Here is a 19,901-nt window from a genome sequence, read left to right on the forward strand (position 1 = left end):
GTAAAATGCTTAGTATCTGGCACATAGAAATAATAAAATAAATGTCAAATTCCTCTTCATTTTTACATGATGCTTTTTTTTTTTTTTTTTTGACACAGAGTCTTGCTCCATCACCCAGGCTGGAGTGCAGTGGTGCAATCTCAGCTGACTGCAACCTTTGCCTCCTGGGTTCAAGTGATCCTCCCACCTCAGCCTCCCTAGTAGCTGGGATTACAAGCTCATGCTATCATGCCTGGATAATTTTAGTAGTTTTAGTAGAGACAGGGTTTCACCATGTTGGCCAGGCTAGTCCGGAACTCCCGACCTCAAGTGATCCTCCTGATTTGGACTCCCAAAGTGCTGGTATTACAGGCGTGAGGTACCATGTACAGCCTACATAATGCTACTTTACAAGACAGTGCTTTTTTTTAAAAAAAAAGTGGCAAACATCATAAAAAGATTTATAATGTTTCTGACAGTTATTTTTAATGAGTTTTTATAATTTTAGTTAAATCCTTAAAAAAATGGAAAAATCTGATCTTCTGACACTATTTAAGTTGAAAATAATTTTATTTACATAAGATTTCTTTAAAAACTATAAAATTAGATAAATTTTTATAAAATGCCCTTTATACTGTAGCATTGTTGAATGTTTTCAATGCCTAAAGATAATGTGATACGCAATTTGGAAGGAAAATATTATTATAAATACTATTTCAATTTTTAAAGTTTCATTTAAAATGTCACTTCCTTCTGAAAAAGAATTTGAAGCAGCTTACAAGAATAAATAGCAAAACATTTTCTTTAAAAAAATTTAAAAATGGAAAGTCAGAGACCATCTATTTAGATAAATGAAGACATAAATGCTCCCAGAAATGTGTTACTGGGGGAGAACACAAAATTTAGCTCTGTATTTCTTAGCAGTTAAAGCAAAAAGGAAATAGTAGTAAGTAAAGTCATTAATATTCTCATGAGAAGAAATACATATGTACCTTTAAACTCTTTCGGTGCAGAAAACCAATTATTTTTCCACCTTAGCATCCCTTTGGCCTAGCCTAGTGTCTTTGACCTTAGGCTCTAAATATATGGTTCTTGAACTGAATTGACCTGTCACCAAAGCTAGCTTTCATCTGAATATTAATAGAGAAAGTTATCACGTGGCTACTGACATAAGGGACACTGGTTAATATTATGAGTAAGATATTCCAATGTATGTTTGAGAAGATGCGAAAATGTTCTTCATATAGTAGTTTCTCATGGCTGGTATATAGAATTTAATTTTGATAAAGCTGTTTCCTTAAGGAGCTAAGCATAGTCTTTAGAAATCCTTAACTTTTAATGATTTATTTACTATTAGACTTTGCTAAAGCATTTAAATGTTTTAGATATGGCCTTTGCATTCCAAGAAATCACAACACAACTAATGTGGGATTGACTTCTCTGACAAGCCCTGAAATGTTAGCACTCTGAAGAGGTTACACTAAAAGATCAAGTGATGTTTGAATCTGTTATTTTTTTAACCAAGACTAACGTATATTTTACTCAGAAAAAAATAGCCATCCACATTCTGGGAGGTGTTTGCGTTATGAGAGTGAGTCTCTTATGAATGGCTTGGTGCTGTTCTCATGGTACTGAGTTCTTTCTCTTGATAGATTGGATTAGTTCTCAGGCTAATGAATTTGTTCTCGTGACAGTGAGTTGTTGTAACGTGAAGGACATCCCTTGGATTTTGCCTCTTAGCCTGTGTCCACTATCTTTTTGATTCTCTAACACATTGTGATGGAGCAGGAAAGCCTTTAACAGAAGCCTGCAGATGCCAGGGTCATGCTTCTTCTACTCCCCAGCCTGCAGAACTGTGAGCTAGATAAATCTCAGCCCCAGGTATTTTGTTGTAGCAACACAAAATGGATTAAGACACCCAGTATGGCTCCCTTAACAATTTTCCTGTGAAAAATATCATATAGTAATGATATTAGCAAAATAAGTTAGTGTGAACATATACTTCTATGCCTGACTTGAATTACTGAATGCAATATTATTCATATTGTTACTTAAAATTTGTAAAATATGGAGCCAAAGTCAACAATTTTTGTTGCTTCCCTTTTGCCAGCAACTAGTTAACAGTTTTGACTGATCTTGAAAGAAACTATTGGCTCATAATAGCAAAATATGCCAACAGTATTGAAAAAAAAGTAAGCCTGGGAGGTAAACAGAATTCTAAATGACTCCCTAAGATTCCTTTGTATCTACACAGCTTATACCTGTTTTTCAGTTAAACACTAACTAGATACTGCTGTGAATTGATTGTGTTGATGTAATTAATGTACCAAATCAGCTGACTTTAATATAGAGCAATTATCCATGTGGGTCTGAGCTAATCACATGAGGTCTCTAAAAGCAGAGCGTTTACTCTAGTTGATCGCAGTCAGAGACACACTTAGGTGGCTCAGAGGAAAGCCAGTATCCATGTTCTCAATGGTGTATGTGGGCCATGTGGCAAGAAACTGAAGGAGACATCTAGAAGAAGAGAGTGGTACCTGGCCAACAGCTTAAAAAAAAAAAAAAAAAAAACACTAAAACAAAAAGTAAGTTGGGACCTCAGGCCTACAACCACAAAGAAGGAAATTCTGCCAAAGCATACAGAGGACCTCAAGCCTTCGATGAGAACCATAACCCTATCAAAAACCTGGATTTCAGCTAGTGAGGCCCTGAGTAGAAACTATGGCCAAGCTGCAACTGGATTCTAACCTACAGAAACTGTAAGGTAATACATATATGCTTTTTTAAGTTAGGCAATTTGTGGTAATTTGTTGCACAGTATGCATTTAACAGGAATTAATATATAATACATTTGATCTAAAATAGAATCAAGTTATTAGATACATTAAGAGAAGGAATAGTAGGATTCAAGTGTCTAGACTTCTTAGAATTTGTATCTAAAATATAGAGGTAATTTCTTCCAATTTCAGCTTTCCCCATGCACAGAGTTAGAAAAGCATACAGCTTATTTATTTATTTATTTATTTTTTTATTTTGAGACGGCGTCTCGCTCTGTCCCCCAGGCTGGAGTGCAGTGGCGCAATCTCGGCTCACTGCAAGCTCCGCCTCCCGGGTTCACGCCATTCTCCTGCCTCAGCCTCTCCGAGTAGCTGGGACTACAGGTGCCCGCCACCACGCCCGGCTAATTTTTTTGTATTTTTAGTAGAGACGGGGTTTCACCGTGGTCCCGATCTCCTGACCTCGTGATCCGCCCGCCTCGGCCTCCCAAAGTGCTGGGATTACAAGCGTGAGCCACGGCGCCCGGCGCATACAACTTATTTAGAGAACATCAAGTGGGTATTATTAAATTGCTATATTGCTTATTTGAAAGCAGTTTTGAACATTACTGGAAACAAACAAAAAATAGTTTAATGTTAGGTCCAGGAGGACTGTCAATGGAGTTTGCATATTACTCAGCATTAATGTAAGCCATCGAACATTTTTGAGTGGTTGGAGAGGTTGATTGGAATTATGCAGAAGAAAGATTGCCTTTCCATAGATTAGGAGTGGACCATGAGGCTATTGTAATACACCATGTTAAATCATGTGTTATGAACCTTCATGAAGATAATAGTAAAAGAGTAATGAGCAGATGTTAAAGCCAGAGAGTTTGAATTCTAAGGATTTGAGGCCAAATGGATATGTGCCTTTGCAGTAAGATTATAGTTTTTAAGCCTGAGTATGATTATGGTGATTGTAGAGCCATTAAGAAAAGCATGTAAGTCACAAAGTAACGAGTTTGAAGATGCTGTATTTAGTCTGGATAAATGAGTGATTTCCAAGCATGTCATATTTTAAGTAATGAGATGGGCAAGCAGTGGGAAATGAGCAAAAATTCCCTAAAAAGGGGAGATTGTTGCAGAAATAGATTTGGGTTATCAGGATGTATAGTCATGACAGGTGTACCCTTCAAGGGAAAGAGGATAGAAATAAAAGTAGAGAATATAAAAATACACAAGTGGGAAAATGTTACATTCAGAAGACAGTAACCTAACAGTGAAAGTTGAAAAAGCTATATTATTAAGACAACTTGGACAGATACATTGAGAGACAGATTTTTTTAAGGAAGGTAACGACAAGTTATTCCAGTGGGTACAATGTGATGAATAATGATAAAAAAAAACCTTTGAATTTGGTTACTGAGATGTTGATGGTGAGCTTCAAAAACAGTTTCAGTAAAATAATAAGAAAACTGCACATAAACTTTGTATACTTGAAGGGAAAGAGATAAGATATTAATGGGGAGAGGGGTCATTTATTCATCTGTATTTCTGTTAATAAATTCCAAGACAGTGCTAGGCATAAGTCTCAGATAAGAATAAGACCAATTTATATGTACATATATGATGATTAAGTTGAAGTTTCTGGTAGGCTTCCTGTCAGGTTACAATTTAATGCATCTTATTCAGTATTATAAATACATAAACACACACAATATACATAGGCATTTTATGTATGTACATATAATATTCAAGCTAATAATTTAGTTTTTGAAATATTCAATCAAATGGTGTTTAATATTTTTCCTGAAGACTCAAAATACTTTGCAAATCCCAGTTCATTAATCCTTGCTAGTACTTGAAAAAAAAGACTTAATAATAATAACTTTATTCAGCATAGAAATGGGCTTAACCTCAGGCCTATTTCTTGAACTTTTATAAAAATCAGTAAATGAATATATATTTAAATTTCAGGTATAATATTTCCACTGATATAGTAAAATAGTAAATATTAAATAATTAATAGTTAAATATTTTGTTAAATAGTAAATATTTTATTTTAAATTAAGGTTATGGCCAGCATAGATTTCTTTGCAAGGAAACTTAAATGGTTGACAGTAATTAGGGTAAACTCATAATGGTCTGAAGGACAGACACTTGTATTCAAGTTCTCTTTATTAATATATTCACATAAATCAAATTTCCACTTCCCCTAACAGAATAGGAGGCTTTTTTTCTAATGCTGTGTTTGAAGAAAGACTATTCATAGTGTTAATGTGTGAAGACTGCACTCATTGAGGAATATCTATAGAGGAAGAACAGGAAGCATCCTTTTGCTAAATATAGCACAAAAACTGCATTCAGGAGACAAATTTTAGGTTTATAATATAGTACATAAAAATGATGGCTGAAAGCTTGAGAGTGTGAAGAAAAATAGGGCATTGTGTGTGAAGGTTAATTCAAGTCTAAAACTGGCATTTTTAGAATTCTAAATCAATGATTTAAAAACATGCCTATAATCAGAAAACCTTACAATTCAGTATTGTTGTGCATTAACTCCTCTGAGGGAGACTTCTGTTAGCAATCAGGGTAGACTTCTGCGACTAACCTCAGAACTCATTCATTCATATTAGTCTCAGCAGTTCTCATCCCCAAGCATAACTAAGAAATAAGTGAAATTCTATACAGTATGTCCCGTTCTAATGTCCCAGACTCCTTTGGGCTTCACATTGATTAATGTTTGTTTTCAAGTTGATATATGTCTTATGATAGATACTCGGACTGCTGGTGACACTTCACCCTCCAGCCCCACAGATAGAAACTCTAGAATTTTCCTCATACTCTGTTTACTTTCCAAGGTGGTGAAGAGAACTTAAGACAGCTATATCAGTGCTAGTGTGTTCACTGGGAAGGTTCTAACTATATGAACTTTCAAAAGCAGTCCAGTTGTTTCCAAACCCAAGTATAAAGGTTTCTTTTAAGGTCTAAACCTTTAAATGTCCTCATATAAGAGTGGTAGTATTTTCAATATACATTTATCAAGGAAATTCATATGTTTATAATGGACTCAAGGATTCTGTGTAATAACTCATAATCCCTGTGGTTCAAAACCTCAAAGATAAGAAATCACCAATTTTAGTCTTATTTTTTATTTTTAAAAACTGAAGCCTAAAGAAGTTTAGTGACTTACCCAAGGTGTAACATTTAAACGGGGGCAGAAATTGGGACTAGAGCCCAAGTCTACTGACTCCCAGAGAGAGTCAAGTACTGTAAGGTCAAACTCACCAAAGACCACTAGGAATACATCTTCAATCAGGATAATTTCTAGAGCAAAAGAGAATGTCCATCATTGGAACTGTGAGGTGTCATGGTAGGAGGCAGTAAGGAAAGTCTTATTACAAGATTTGGGGATATTCTCTGTGATTCTAAGAGTTAAAGAAAATTGAGGCCATTCTGGGTTGGGTGCCTTCAGGAAGTGAGAACAGTATGGTAACTAGGTATATTGGTAATTTTTATCTAGGAGGGATTACTGAAGTGGAGTGAGAAGAAAAGGAATATGTTTAGTTATTCCTGTGGTTGCAGAGTCTCTATATTATTTTTGACCTTGTCACTGAGCGGCATTGTCTTTGTCTTGTTCCGTCACAGTCATGTGCGCTTTGTTCGATAATTGTTTGTATTGTTTACATCCTGTGATCTTGTTTACCGTCTGCTGGGAATATCATGGCCTAGCTGTAGGCTTCCAGAGCCATTTATCTTCTTCTCGATCACATATAGGGCCAACTATACTTACTCTGCACATTGATTAGAAAGCAACATTTGAACCAATAGATTGAAGTTGTAAAAAGAAACATTCCAGTTCAGTACAGGACACAATGTGATGTTTAAGGATAAAGTGAGTTGTCTCACAAACCTGTGTATTTCCTGCTGCTGGAATGATCTACAAGTCAGGATCCTCTAGTAAGAGCATGATTGGAATAAATGTAGTTTGCATCTCTAAGACCTTGTTTTCGGTCTGATACACAAAGTTTCTATAATCATAAAGGTTTGGAGTTCAGTTGGAAGAGACAGTCATGGCTGAAAGAACTTTTTATTGGGTTATTATGGTCAAACATCAGCTTTTATTTCATATATCCTAGTAAATTATGTGCCTTCATAAAGGTTTATGCTGTAATTCAAATACTGGCTTTTGTCTCCTATCTTACACTCTATATTTCATAAAAACACATTTGTATAAGCAACACATCTAAAATTAGAAGAATACATAGAATGTCAGCAGTCTCTCGCAAAATGATAAAATGTACATTCACTTAAAATTTCCTTCACTTTTTTGAACACTTTCAACTCTTCCCATTCTCCAAGTATTTAAGATAGTTTCTCACCCCTTATATCTCAGCCTGCAGCCTGTTTGATTACTATCCTTCCAACAATATACAACTTAAGAACTCAAATGTGCTTCCTGAATACAATGTCTCTGATTTTATCTTGTAGATAATGAGGTGAAGCCTGAAATTAAGGCCAAATATCATGTGCTGTATTGACATCTGGTGAAACCACAGAGGCTTCAAATAGCCTAATTGCAAGTTCTCTTCACCCTGTTCTTGTGGATAAGTTCCCCCTAGCCACACAACCCTCTTTAGCAAGAAATCGGGTACAGTTCCTGCTTATCCTTGGGTTTCAGTTATCAGCAAACTCATAAAATTACTCAAACCAATCACATCCTCCCACGGGAACCATGGGGCATCTCAACCTCTTGATACTACAAAGCCTGCTCCCCACAGCCACTGGTTGTATACTGTATTCCCAAATGTAACCACTGTGTGTGTCTCTGTGTGGCAGGCAGCATTGTTCTTCCCAGGCTGTGGGTGTATGTGAATACTAAACCGGTGTTGATCTCATCTGTCCAGTGTTAGGTGTTGTGTGTTTGGCCGTCTGCATAACTCTAAGGTAGGAATCCCTCCCTCTCCAAAGGGTTGAAGAGAAGGTGATTGACATACAGACCCCTCTACTTTTCCTAAAGCAGTAATAAATACTTTTTATTACTTTTCTTTAACTCTGTATTCCCTGGTACTAGTTATATTGTGAGTTAAATTATAATTATTATTTCTCAAATGTGATTCCTTATTGCCACGTGGACAGGAATTTGAGTCTTACCCAGCTTTGTATTTTCTCTATGGCCTACAGTGGCATTTTACAGATTATAATTTAGTTTATACTCTATTAGTACTTTTTGCCTGCTTTCTAAATTTAGGTCATCTTGTGTCTTTTTTAAATCATGAGAAATATTTTTATTTGTAAAATTGAAACTGTTTTTATTTTACTGTTTAAAAAAAGTACATTAAAAAGAAATATTTTACTGGATTGGCCCTGAAGCAAGCTGTGACTGAGAGCCACTTCAGCAAATTTCATCAGATATAGAATCTGGCTGGAGGCTGATGCTAAAGCTAGTTGTCCCATCTCTCCACCATCAGCCTTACTGGGCTGACACATTTCTTATTAATTTGCTCCTTTATTTCTGTACTACTGGACATCGTGCACCACTGATAAAACCAAGAATATAACTGCCACATCATTGTTAGAAATTGAACCATTTTTATAATTTAGGCCATCTCCAAAAAGTGTTGAATTTTTGTTAGCTTTAATAAGAAAGTAATTGAGACATGCACACAGCTAGAAGATGAGTTAGAATATCCAGTGAATAACAAGAGTATACACTACGCAAGATTATTTGAAACATGGTCCCTATTTCTTTGTGTGCAATCTGTTTGAGAAATGTTACTGTATTATTTGACTCTCTTCCTATGTTGTAGTTTATCATGTTCTGATTTAAACTTCATTTAAACTTGGTTAGTTCTAATTAATATTTGGGTCATCTTTGGGTCATCTTTGCATGTAGTAAAATTATTGCTACTTGCCTCTTTATGAGCATACAGTATAGTACATCATACACAATTCTTGAGTAAATAGTAAAATAAATGAACTTTGGCTCTTATTATTCATGACATAATCTATAATTCTGTTTTCAGCTACTTAGATATATTGGTAAAAATATACCCCAAGGCAGAAAAAAACAAATTCATGCTTTTTATTTTTTTCTAAAAAGATATTATTATCTTATTTCACACTTTTTAAAACTGTTATAATAGGTGGTGATCTTCAGTATGTACATGCATTCTTCAATATAGTAAGTGTATAATAGTTCAATTTCTACTGATCTAAGAAATTTAAAGAATGTGGTAAGTTTCAATGACTATTGATTACTACTAGCACTTATTTCACTGGCCATAAATTGCTTCTAGGTTTTAATGTGAAAACTATCTAAAAAACATGATTACATTTTATTTATTATAGATAGATAAATATATTACCAACATTCATTCAGTCTATGGCAATTCATATCATTTAAATATTCAGCAATCATATATTTATAGACTATTGTGCTATTTATATTCTACTTAAGAGTCTGTGTTTTGTCTGCTTGATTTCACATTTGATTAAATATTTTAAATGGATACTCATTGCTCATAGACGCCCGTTTCTGTGGTGTACCGTATCAATGGTAGACAAGTGTACTGGACCTCCCTATTGCCCAACTTAAGGGGGCACTATTCTTATACAGTTTACTTGTTGGTACCTCCTGGAACATGACTTCCTGTAAGGATACCACAGTTTCTGGTTTTAGTCAAGTTGAGGAGAGAAGACTAATACAGATAACAAAGCTAGACCCTTGCAGATAAGAGGTATCAGAAAGAGCAACACTAATGGGAGAACACTTCTCTAAAGAAAATGAGGTGAGATGTAGGAATGTATGGATATATTTACTCTAGTGAAGGTGCACAGAAAATGTTTTGGAAAGACTGAGAACAAGAAAGAGAAGTTTAAGTACATAAGCCTGGGTAACAGAAGCTTTGTAGGCTCTTGAGCAGAGAAATGATGAGAGGAAACTCAAGTTTCTGGAGATCATGATGGATTTTAGAGGGCAGGGGGAAGGTAATACTAACGTAGAAGTGAAGGGATTTAGGCCTATTGTGAGATAAGATTGAAGAACAAAGCTGTCTCTCAGGTGTCTAGTCAATTCTTTCCTAAAATTTCTGGCAAACTTCCAGTTTATTCTTAAATTTTTCCCTTTCTGGTAGTCACATTTTCTTATCACACCTACTGAATTTTGATTAAGTTATATGGTATTCTCTAAATATTTAATGCATTTGTCTTGGTCTGCTTTGTGTTGCTCTAAAGGAATACTTGAGGCTGGGTAATTTATAAAGAAAAGAGATTTACTTGGTTCATGGTCCTGCAGGCTGTGCAAGAAGCATGGCGCCAGCATCTGCTTCTGCGGAAGGGGCTCATGGCAGAAGGGAAAGGGGAGCTGGTGTGTCACATGGTGAAAGAGACAGCAAAAGAGGGGTGGGAGGTGCCAGACTCTCTATCAATCACTTCCAGTAAGAATAGAGTGAGAACTCCCTCATTACTGCAAGGAGAGCACCAAACCTTTCATGAGGGATCTGCCTCCATGACCAAAACACCTCCCACTAGGATCAAATTGCAACAAGAGGTTTGGAGGGGACAAATATCTGAGCTTGTATGTCTTGCTTTCTAAATAATATTAGAAAATTGTTAGAAGACATCACTAATACTTATTTTCCATAATTATTATATCTAGAATGATTTAAGTAGAGACTTCATGAATTCTCACTGTATTTGGAAAAGTGTAAAGTAGATTTTAGAGGAGTTTGAAGAATGCATTTGAGAATGGAAGGGATATGTGTGTATATATTCTTACGTATATTTTATATATTAAGATTATACCAGAAAGAGACTCAAATGCTTCTTTTAATTGACCTTTGCAATAATTCTGTGAAATAATTCTTCTATAGCAGAGGAAACAGGCCCAGAGAATGTGACTAATAGGTTAAATGTAATGAAATCCAGAATGAACCCAAGCCAGGCTGACTCCATTATATTCTCATCAGAGAGACTAACAGTGGATTTTACTGTCACCATATTATTATGTTAGTAGAATAAGGCAGTGTTGTCTATTTTCCTAAAAGATATAATAATTTTTATGTTGACAACTAAAATTATTATCTATTTAAGTTACCTTTTCCTAGAATCATGAGAAAGTAAGATATAGGAAAAAAATTATTGGCAACTTGATTTCATAGTTTAACTTAAGAAAAATGTTACACACATATGCCAAATACATAGCCAGACCATGAAAGACTTAAGGTCCTAGAAGTTAAAGATGCTCTAAAATAAAAACCATGTAGAAGTTACATCATTATTTTGTTTACTTGAAATCCTGCAGTTATTGCAGAGCTGTTTCTTAAATGCCTCCTAAGCGGATGACATTTGCTATATTCAATATGGGATTCAGAGCTTGACTCCAGTAACATGTTAAATTGAATTACAATGAATTAACTGTGAACAATTATCAGTAATGAATAGCTATAGGGTATTACCATATTTCACAAAAACATTATCTATAATTATCTTCAAACTTATAGGCACATATTTTCCAAATATCAGTGAATACTCATTAAAGGTAAACTAGCTCTTTTCTTCTTTTGTTTGGAAATGATACATTGAATGTTCTTTATTAAGAGCTCTACATTTGTAGCTATTCCAGTTGACTTCTGAAATATTGAAGAAAAGTTTTGATAACATAATAGGGTAGCAGAAAGTAATTTATAAAAAAATAGATAATATATTTGGGAGATTTACATGTAATTGTTACAGTATTTCCAAATAGAAGTGCTGGGAGAAAGAATTGTAAGCAGCTCTAACCAGCAATGAGGGCTTAGAGCTCACAAGTTCTGGATCACATGTCTGATTCTAAGGTAGGATTTATATATATCCCCTGATAAAGCAATTAATCTATTCTGCATTAGCTCCCCTACTGTAAGATTAAACACTGGCATATATTTACCATGTAAGGCTATTTTAAAATCTGAGTCATTTAACTTAGTATTTAAACATTTATGAGGCTGGATGACATTTATGTAAAAATTATTATCATTGCTATTTTCAGATTATTTGGACTTGCCAAAAAAAAAAAAACTTGTCTGCTTGCTCTGTAATCTTACATATTCTTTAGCCTCACAAAAAAAGGAGACAGTAAAATTAGGCATCTGGCATCACTGAGAAAAGTCTTCGATGCATTCCAGTTTTTTATTTCTTCTGCCAGCAGAGCTCTGTGTTTGTGTTACTCAAATTGGATGCAGGTGTGCATCCATCCACACTCTTACAACCACATAACAAATGGAGAAAATGGAACACAACACACTACTCAGAGTCTTTGGGAACCAAAAATGCTCAGTAATGAAGCTTACCTCACTTTCCTTATATGTGCATCCAGTCAGACTTCACAGTGAATGGGATTAAATCACAAAATCCTGGTTTTAAGAGCCAAGAAAGCTTAAACCCCCCATAGATATTCTATTTGGCCTCTTTTAAATATATCTTGCTTTTTACTTTTTTGGGGAAAGGAGATATACACAAATGACAGGCCTATGGTATTACACTTTTGTTAACCAGAATAGAGTCTAGTTTTGACCACTATGATAAGCCAGTTTCACTAAAGTGTAAAATATTTTATATCAGACATGACATAGGAACTGCTGATATTCTTATATTCTCCACTTGAGGTTCTTTTGAAACTTTCCCATTTTCAGGATAGATGAATTATAATGGTTCCAGTACTCTGAAAAGGCAATTGTGCAGAAACAAACCAAAAAACCTCTTGTTTTTATTCTTTTTCAGAACTCATCAGCTTTGTTGATAATTGCTCCATTCACCTAACACTAGACACATCGTGCACTATAAATTTTTTAATTCAATTTTCCATATGACACTGTCGCTTTGGGGTCATGTGAAGGACATGTCAAACGTTTTGAATAGGAAGCTGTTGAACAGTTAGAATGAATTATTGAGGCTTACATTTCTGTTGTTAGCCTATTAGTGAAATTTTTCATCCACTGTATTTGTCAGTTGTATATTAGAACTATTTGTATTTGTATTTATTTTCTTTTGCTTCTTGGTGTCCTATTTCAGTTATGGATGATAGATTTTTTTAGAGCGACTCTAAAAAAATTACTTGATTAGCTAAATATTTTAGCTACTTGATTAGCTAAATATTTTACTTGATTAGCTAAATATTTTAAATTGTATGCTTATATCTGTGAGATGACTTACAAGCAATGCTAAAGAGAAGAGAAACTGAAGTGATTACAGTGGAGACCATAATTTTCAAAAATAGCTAAATATTATTAGAACAAAAAAATTGTCTGTGTAACTTGTGAGCCATGCCCTCTAAAAAGCTTTGGGAATAATATAAAAGTTTATTCTCTGAAGTGTTTTTATGTATTTTCTGGTAAAGTCATAAATTATTCTTTCCAGGCAAATGTCTATCTTTCTCATGGAGCTGTAACCACATGGAAACCTTGCTGCAATTATGCTTTTTTTTTCATTCAACCATTTATTTTGAAAATAATTTAATATTCTGTTGAAATTAGGTATAAAATTAATCTATACTTTAAAATATATTCTTTTTAATTTATTATTTTATTTAATTTTAACTTTAATTTTTAAATTTTAATTTCAATGGCTTTTGGGGAACAGGTGGTTTTTGGTTACATGGATAAGTTATTTAGTGGTGATTTCTGAAATTTTGGTGTACTCATTACCCAAGCAGTGTACACTGTACCCAATATATAGTCTTTTATTCCTCATCCCCCTCACTCTTCTCAAGTCCCCAAAGTCCATTATATCATTCTTATGCTTTTGTGTCTTCATAGCTTAGCCTCCACTTATAAGTAAGAACATATGATATTTGGTTTTTCATTCCGGAATTACTTCACTTAGAATAATGGTCTCTAACTCCATTCAAGTTGCCGCAAAGACCATTATTTTGTTTCATTTTATGGCTGAGTAATATTCCATGGTGTATATATACCACATTTTCTTTATTTACTTGTGGGTTGATGGGCATTTAGGTTGGTTCCATACTTTTGCAATTGCAGATTGTCCTGCTATAAACATGCATGTATATGTGTCTTTTTTATAGGACTTCTTTTCCTTTGGGTAGATACCCAGTAGTGAGATTGATAGATCAAATGGTAGTTCTACTTTTAGTTCTTTAAGGAATCTCCACACTGTTTTCCGTAGTGGTTGTACTAGTTTACATTCCCACCAGCATTGTAAAAGTGTTCCCTTTTCACCACATACACACCAACATTTATTATTTTTTGATTTTTAAATTATGACCATTCTTGCAGGAATAAGGTGGTATTTCATTGTGGTTTTTATTTGCATTTCCCTGACAATTAGTGATGTTTAGCATTTTTCAAGTTTGTTGGCTGTTTGTATGTCTTCTTTTGAGAATTGTCTATTCATGTCCTTTGCCCACTTTTTGATAGGATTATTTTTTTTTTCTTGCTGATTTTAGTTCCTTGTAGATTCTGGATATCACTCCTTTGCTGGGTATGTAGTTTGCAAGTGTTTTCTTCCACTCTGTGGGTTGTCTCTTTACTCTGATAATTACTTTTTTTTTTTTTTTTTTTGAGATGGAGTCTTGCTTCTTTGCCCAGGCCAGAGTGCAATGGTGTGATCTTGGCTCACTGCAACCTCCGCCTCCAAGGTTCAAGCGATTCTCCTGCCTCAGCCTCCCCAGTAGCTGGAATTACAGGCATGTGCCATCATGCCCAGCTAATTTTTGTATTTTTAGTAGAGACAGGGCTTCACTGTGTTGGCCAGGCTGGTCTTGAAGTCCTGACCTCAAGTGGTCAGTCTCCTGACGTCAGGTGACCTCAATCTGCCTGCCTCGGCCTCCCAAAGTGCTGGGATTACAGGCGTGAGCCACTGTGCCTGGCCTGATAATTACTTATTTTGCTGTGTAGAAGCTTTTTAGTTTAATTAAGTCCCATCTATTTATCTTTGTTTTTGTTGCATTTGCTTTTGGGTTCTTGGTCATGAATTCTTTGCCTAAGCCAATGTCTAGAATAGTTTTTCAAATGTTATCTTCTAGAATTTTTGTGGTTTCAGGTCTTAGGTTTAAGTCTTTGAGCCATCTTGAGTTGATTTTTGTATAATATGAGAGATGAGGATCTAGTTTTATTCTTCTACATGTCGCTTGCCAATTATCCCAGCACCATTTATTGAAGAGGGTGTCCTTTCCCCACTTTATGTTTTTGTTGGCTTTGTCAAGAATCAGTTGGCTGTAGTATTTGGCTTTAGTTCTGGGTTCTGTATTTTGTTCCATTGTTCTACATGCCCATTTTTATACCAGTACCATGCTGTTTTGGCAAATATAGCCTTGTAGTATAGTTTGAAGTTGGGTAATGTGATGCCTCCAGATTTGTTATTTTTGCTTACTCTTCTAGACATTGGCTTAGGCAAAGAATTCATGACCAAGAGCCCAAAAGCAAATATAACTAGGTGGGACTTAATTAAACTAAAAATATTCTGCACAGCAAAAAAGTAATAATAATTATCAGAGTAAACAGACAACCCCCAGAGTGGGAGAAAATATTTGCAAACTATGCATCCAATGAAGGACTAATATCAAGAATGTACAGGGAACTCAAATCAGAAAAAAAAAAACATAAAACAAATAATGCTTTGGCTATGAGGGCTCTTTTGGTTCCACATAAATTGTAGGATTGTTTTTTTCTAGTTCTGTGAAGAATGATGATGGTATTTTGTTGGGAACTTCATTGAATCTATAGATTGCGTTTGGCACTGTGGTTATCTTCACAATATTGATTCAACCCCTCCATGAACATTGGATGTTTTTCCATTTGTTTGTGTCATCTATGATTTTTTTTTTCCAGCAGTGTTTTGTAGTTTTCTGTGTAGAGATCTTTCACCTCCTTGATTAAGTATATTCCTAAGTATTTTATATATTTTTTGTAGCTGTCGTAAGAGGGATTATGTTCTTGATTTGAGTCTCAGCTTGGTTACTGTTGGTGTATAGCATTGCTACTGGTTTGTAAACACTGATTTTTGTCTCTTGAAACAGTATTGAATTCATTTATCAGATCTAGGAGCTTTGTGGATGAGTCTTTAGGGTTTTCTAGGTTTATGATCATATTATTGGTGAACAGTGACAATTTGACTCCCTCTTTTCCGAATTGGATGCCTTTTATTTATTCCTCTTGTCTGATTGCTCTGGTTAAGACTTCCAGTACAACTTTCCCCATTCAGTATGATGTTGGCTGTGGGTTTGTCATAGACGGCTTTTATTATTTTGAGATATGTCCTTCTATGCCAATTTTATTGAGGGTTTTTATAAAGGGATGTTGGATTTTGTCAAATGCTTTTTCTGCATCTATTGAGATAATCATATGATTTTTGTTTCTAATTCTGTTTATGTGATATATTGGATTTATTGACTTGCATATGTTAAATCATGCCTGCATCCCTGGTATGAAACCCACTTGATCACAAATAATTATCTTTTTTGATAAGCTGTTGGATTTGGTTAGCTAGTGTATTATTGAGGATTTTTACGTCTGTGTTCATCAGGGATATTGGTCTGTAGTTTTCTTTTTTTATGTCCTTTCCTAGTTTTGGTATTCGGTGATACTGGATTTATAGAAAGATTTAGAGAGGATTCCCTTTTTCTGTATCTTTTGGAGTAGTTTTAATAGGATTGATACCAATTCTTTGAGTGTCTGATAGAATTCAGCTGTGAATCCATCTGGTCCTGAACTTTTTTGTTGGCAATTTTTAAATTATTGATTCAATCTTGCTGCTTGTTATTGGTCTGTTCAGGGTTTCTATCTCTTCCTGAGTTGATCTAGGAGGGTTGTATATTTCCAAAAATTTATCCATCTTTTCTAGCTTATCTAGTTTTTGCGCAAAAAGGTATTCATAGTAGCCTTGAATGATCTTTTATATTTCTGTGATATCAATTGTAAAATACTACATTTCATTTCTAATTGAGTTTATTTGAATCTTTGCTCTTCTTTTCTTTGTTAATCTCACTAATGGTCTATCAGTTTTATCTTTTCAAGGGACTAGCTTTTTGTTTTGCTTATCTTTTGTATTGTTGTTTCAATTTCATTTAGTTCTGCTCTAATCTTTGTTATTTCTTTTCTTCTACTGGGTTTGGGTTTAGTTTGTTCTTGTTTCTCAGTTCCTTGAAGTGTGACATTAGGTTGTCTATTTGTGCTCTTTCAGAATTTTTGATGTAGGCATTTAATGCTGTGAACTTTCCTGTTAGCACCACTTTTGCTATATCCCAGAGGTTTTGATAAGTTGTATCACTATTTTCATTTATTTCAAAGAATTCTTAAATTTCCATCTTGATTTCATTGTTAGCTCAAAGATTATTCAGGAGCAGATTATTTAATTTCCATGTATTTGTATAGTTTTTAAGGGCTCCTTTTGGAGTTAATTTCCAGTTTTATTCCACCATGATCTGAGAAGAGACTTGATATGATTTTGATTTTTCTTAAATTTATTGAAACTTGTTTTGTGGCCTATCATGTAGACTATCTTGGAGAATGTTTCATGTGCTGATTAGAAGAATATATATTTTGCAGTTGTTGCATAGAATATTCTGTAAATATCCAAGTCCCTTTGTTCTAGGGTATGGTTTAAGTCCATTCTTCATTGACTTTTTGTCTTTGATACCTGTCTAGTGCTGTCAGTGGAGTATTGATACCTGTCTAGTGCTGTCATTGGAGTATTGAAGTCCCCCACTATTATAGAGTTGCTGTCTGTTGCATTTCTTAGGTCTAATAGTAGTTTTATAAATTTGGGAGCTCCAGTGTTAGGTTCATATATATTTAAGATTGTAATATCTTCCTATTGGACTAATCCTTTTACTACATAATGTCTTTTTCTTTTTTTACTGTTCTTGCTTTAACATCTTTTTTGTCTGATATAAGAATAGCTACTCCTGCTCACTTATGGTTTTCATTTTTTGTGAACTATCTTTTTCCGCTGCTCCTTTACCTTATGTTTATGTGAGTCTTGTGTGTTAAGTGAGTCTCTTGAAGACAGCAGACACATGGTTGGTGGAATTTTATCCATTCTGCCATTCTGCATCTTTTAAGTGGAGTGTTTAGGCCATTTATATTCAATGTTAGTATTAAGATGTGAGGTAGTTGTTCTATTTATCACATTAGTTATTGTTTAAATACGTTTTTTTTTCACTGTGCATTGTTTTTTAGGCCCCGTGAGATTCATGCTTTAAGGAGATTCTATTTTGGTCTTATTCTTGATGACAACTAGAAGGATCTCTCTCCATGAGTGTTTTGGTACCAAATTAATTTGTCATTACAAGGTTCAGTTCAACAGTTGGTTGTCATTAGCACTGTACTTTATTTTAACTGTGCATCTGTTTGTAAAGATGCTAGTATTAGTCTTCTTATCATCGATAGTAGGAGAAACAAGACAAAACCAACATTAATCCAGTAGGCCAATTATTAAATCTGGAGATAATGAATTCCAATTATTAATGAATTACAATAGCAAAGGATTGAAAATTTGGTTCACTATCTGTCATAATTTAAAATGTAAACCCTTAACTTAAATCTTGAAGAAAAGACTGAATCAATACAACCAGTCTAGTGAGGACTTGGAGTTAATGAATATCAGTAAATCCTCATTTAATGTTGTCAATAGGTTGCAAACTGACTTTAAGTGAAACAACATACAACGAAACCAATTTTATCATAGGCTAATTGATATAAGGATGTTTCTGGTCACAAAAACATCACCAAACATCTAAATAAAGACCAAAATGTGCCAGGTGCGGTGGCTCACACCTGTAATCCCAGTACTTTGGGAGGTCAAGGTAGGCGGTTCATTTGAAGCCAGGAGTTTGAGACCAGCCTGACCAACAACATGAAACCCTATCTCTACTAAAAATACAAAAATAGCCAGGCATGGTGGCACATGCCTGTAATCGCAGCTACTTGGGAGGCTGAGGTAGGAGAATCACTTGAACCTGGGAGGTGGAGGTTACAGTGAAATCGAGATTGTGCCACGGAGTATGCACCAGCCTCGGTGACAGAGTGAGACTTTGTCTCGACAACAACAAGAAGACTAAAATGCTTCTAATATTAAACATTGAAATAAATGTGACATTGAAAGAAATGTGAGCTATACATACATTTAAGAAAGAATAACAAGGACAAGATAATTATTAACTCAATTTGTGATAGTGAGTGATGGTGTTCACAGTGGTGATGGGTTAAGTCAAGAAATAAGTGCTTGCAAAGTGGAGTTGTAAGAAGCATCTCCTACCAGCATGCAGTTTGGAATGAAGCAATAACAAATATGGGGACTCACTTTGCCACCACATAGTTTATTGTTGAGCTGTCTGTATGACTTTTGTATACTTCGCAAATTTTTACTTTACAGTAATTTACAGTAACTTTATTTGTTTTTCAACCACTTATTCCAGTTCAGGGGTCACCAGTGGCTGGCACCTATCCCAGCAGCTCAGGGAACAAAGGGGAAACTTACCCTGGACAGGAGGCCATTCCATCGCAGGGCATACTCATACACTGACTCACTCAGGCTGGGACCATGTAAACATACCAACATACCTAACATGCAGAGTTTTGGGGTGTGGCAGGAAACTGGAGTACCTGGAGGAAACCCATGATTACATGGAGAGGATGTGCAAACTCCACGTAGATGGAGTCCCCAGCTGGAAATACACCTTTTTCCCCCCTTCTCCCCTTCTTCTCATCAATGTTATAATGAAATGATGTTGAATGAAAAGGTGTTACTTGACTACCTGCTATATAGGCTTTAAAGATACCAGATTGTGGCTGATTTTTTACTGTATTTTCATTGCAACAATACAGTAAAGACTAAAACTAAAACTTTGCTCCAGCATATGCAATTATGAAAAATGTGTAATGTAAAATAATTTTTCTCTTGAAAGCTAGTTTGTGGCTAGCCAATTTTTATAAAGCATAAACAATTAACTCTGTACTAGTAATACAAAGGAAGGCTGACTTGTTGCAGCCAGAAATTTACTAATATTTTTGCTTTTAATCTTGACTTCTTTAATATTGTCTCATTCCATCTCACTCACCCAGGACTGGTTTTGCTCATTCCGTCTCAAGGTCTAAATATGAATGTTAAGCCTCAGAATGGAGGAAGCCAGATACCCTGGCTTTCATATTTAGGTCTGAACTACCAAAA

The sequence above is a fragment of the Hylobates moloch genome, unplaced genomic scaffold (genome assembly GCF_009828535.3).
Source record: "Hylobates moloch isolate HMO894 unplaced genomic scaffold, HMol_V3 SCAFFOLD_3, whole genome shotgun sequence".
Taxonomy (NCBI): Eukaryota; Metazoa; Chordata; class Mammalia; order Primates; family Hylobatidae; genus Hylobates; species Hylobates moloch.